Raw genomic sequence first — 3,409 nt, 5'->3', positions numbered from 1 at the left:
AATCTGTCTTTATTAGGAACGGTATTGTTCGACAGTCTTTCATAATCAAGACATGGTAGTGTGAACATGCTAGGGAATAGTTACCTGTTTGAACGTTACAATTTTCGTGTTTAGCAAGTTTTTGAGCAATTGCTAAGAAGTTGTTAGTTGTTAGATAAAATATAAAATCTGGTTATTCGAAAGCTGACTTGCAATTTTCTATAAAAAGGATTTATTCAGAGTAAATATTTTATACTTGCAAATTTTAAGAATTACAAACTTCCTGTGAATTATTTTAATCTAATAACATTGTTCTGTCACTAGGATGGGCCATACGGCAGACAGATAGACTATTCTACATGTGGAAGTAAGTCGTAGAAACCAGTACAATTTTCTTATTTATTTTTCTTTTTTCTTATTTTTATTATATCTTTCGTCTCTAATGTACTACTTGCATTTACATATTTATATTCATGTAAGAGTGATGTTATATGTATTTATGTTTTAGTTTCAATTAAATATATTGACTATAGCTTTTTATATAAAAGTTACATCGTTCTTCCCATTTTATATTCTTCCGCTAAATAATGCTTTAATCAAAAATAATGCTTATTCAGAACTAAAAATAAAATCGGTCATCAATAATGGTTACTAATAACAGAACTTAACGTATAATTATTTCTCTAATTGAATATTATGTTCTTATAAAATAATTATGTTTTTGTTAATATTAATTATTCTTCGAATCTCGTATTGTATTTATCTGATAGATAGTAATTTTTTACGAAATTTGTTTAAGAATCCTCCCCTGATCCACTTCGTGATACACAAAGAAGCTTCTGCCAGTAACACAATTCTTCATAAATTCTTTTCCATGCTGTTATGGTACGTTTTTTTCCTACTTCTTTTTTATTATCTACTATTACTGTATTATATGTTATAATGTCCGCATTTTAATCGCAAAATGCGTTGTTTCTTTTTTAGAAAGTGATACAGTATATTTATTCGTTATCTTTCCTATTTATTCATCAAAAATTATGAATGAAAAAGTGCAAACCTCAGTTCTCAGATTCCGTTGCAAGTCATTACAATTAGATATGGAAATGATTTAAATGATATACCGAGTCTGATATCTACGAAATCGACAAAAACTTTCAATTTTTATATGTATTTTATATGTAACTATTTACTATACATAGAAATTTATTATATATAGAAACCTAACCTCAATATTTAAAGAATGGCGAAACGATAAGCGGTAGAATATTTCACGTGAGATTGATGTTATCAGAAAAAGTTTAACAAAAATTGTTTAGTTCGAATGAAGACATCACATACGGTGCAAATTACTTTTTTGTAGATCCAGTAGTAGGGTTCCATTTCAACTTCATTCTTGCAAATAGAGCCATACTTTTTTTTAATACATTCATCGATTTATCTTTGTATTCCTTATGAAAAAATTAAAAAGATCTGTTAGTTCACTAGATATCTTAACTTGAATTCATCGTATGAAAACCAGGTAAGGATGCGAAACGGTTCTCTTGCGTTTATGTTGTCCTTGCCTTTTGTTTGTTTCAGCGTAAACACAATACCGCTTCCTGTCCTATGCTTATCTTTCATTCGACACATTAAACCAAAGATATAATCTAAACTATCGGTTTTTCGACATAAATAGGTTAATACCTTTTTATATGATATGAAACGTTACGATATCGGTCACATCACTATTGTTTACAAAGCACGAGTTTCGACTGATTGGTAGGTTAAAAAAAAAGGACAATAACAAGAAAGAACCGATTCGGAAGGACGAACCTTTCGTTTGCCTCCGAATCTCTCATTAAACAGGTCATATTGTAGGATGTTAATATACTTTCCGCGGTGAACGTATGTAATATTGTTTATGAATATTGTTTTGGTATAGTTATTACTATACTTATTGTTATGTATATTTATATTGTACTATAATGTGGCCTGAAATACGCCTGTTTTAATCCCCCCTTTAACATGTAATAATGTAAATAATTATGTAATTAGATACTTGTAGACATGAACGCACAAAAGATATATCGATGATAACATTATTTCGTTCAACGGAATCATCGAACAACACAAACAATTATTTTCCACATTATTTTCCGAGATAGGAAGGCGCAGTTCCGTTTTTAACGGAAACTACGAGGGTTGACAGACCCATCTCGTTATTTTCCATTTATAATTTGTACAAAATGAAATTGAATAATCACCGCGATGTGTGTATTATCGTCTGCTTATACTTTAATTCGTACAACCCGTGCCCACGTCTGCACGCTACTTGAACGGACAGCACATCAAAATCAGCTTCGTGCTTAATGTATTAAATGCCATTGCATCACCGTAATCGATACGATTCACGTATTTCACGCAATGTAATTTTTTTGAAAGCAAAAACATTTCAGTCACGGCGTCTACCCTCAACTTTTGATCCCTTGGAAGTCACACGTGTATCGCTGCAAAGTAGTTATTATCAATTGCGCCTTACCTTTCAATTGCCTATTATTTATGTGTAATTGAATATGACAACTTGTAGCTCGGGCAAAATATAACTTTTCCCATTATTGAAAAGTGCGCAAAATTGAACCCCAAATATTAATAGTGGCTAAGCGCTCTTTCGCGCATGAAACGGTGTTTTCGTAGTTCTTGATTTCTACGATTTTTTCACCTTGCAGAGCAACTGGCAGCAACTCAGTCATATTCGTTCTCTTTGTTCTCTACTCAGGTGTTACAGTATTATGTGCTGGACGAATAGATTTTGAAATTTTAAACCATTCAGTAATGACTCCATAAGCTACTAATACAGAAGGAACTACTGCAATTTTGTTCCCTTGGAAGTCACACGTGTATCACTGCAATGTTTGTATTTTCAATTGCCCATTATTTATGAGTAATTGAATATGACAACTTGTAGCTCGGGCAATATATAACTTTTCCCATTATTGAAAAGTGTGCAAGATTGCATACCCAAATATTAATATTGGGTAAGCGCTTTTTAGCGCATGAAACGGAGTTTTCGTAGTTCTCGATTTCTACGACTTTTTCACCTTGCACAGCAACTCGCAGCAACTCAGTCCTATTCGTTCTATTTGTTCTCTACTCAGGTGTTGCAGTATTATGTGCTGGACGAATAGATTTTGAAATTTTAAACCATTCAGTAATGACTGCATAAGCTACTAATACAGAAGGAACTACTGCAATTTTGTTCCCTTGGAAGTCACACGTATATCACCGCAATGTTTGTATTTTGCAAAGTTTGTATCTTCAATTGCCTATTATTTATGAGTAATTGAATATGACAACTTGTAGCTCGGGCAAAATATAACTTTTCCCATTATTGAAAAGTGTGCAAAATTGGATCCCCAAATATTAATAGTGGCTAAGCGCTCTTTCGCGCATG

General features: G+C 32.2%; 1 long non-coding RNA gene across 1 annotated transcript; it reads left to right on the top strand.

Moving 5' to 3' along the window:
* On the top strand, positions 1-2,432 carry LOC105680663. The gene is made up of 5 exons (XR_004461580.1): positions 1-220; positions 304-346; positions 779-864; positions 1,558-1,863; positions 2,024-2,432. It is a non-coding gene; the product is annotated as an uncharacterized LOC105680663 (long non-coding RNA).
* The last annotated feature ends 977 nt before the right edge of the window (positions 2,433-3,409 follow it).

This window comes from Bombus impatiens, unplaced genomic scaffold (assembly GCF_000188095.3).
Source record: "Bombus impatiens unplaced genomic scaffold, BIMP_2.2 scf_0294, whole genome shotgun sequence".
Lineage (NCBI taxonomy): Eukaryota > Metazoa > Arthropoda > Insecta > Hymenoptera > Apidae > Bombus > Bombus impatiens.
The sequence above is the reverse complement of the archived record's forward strand: the minus strand, read 5'-3'. Positions and strand labels throughout refer to the sequence as shown.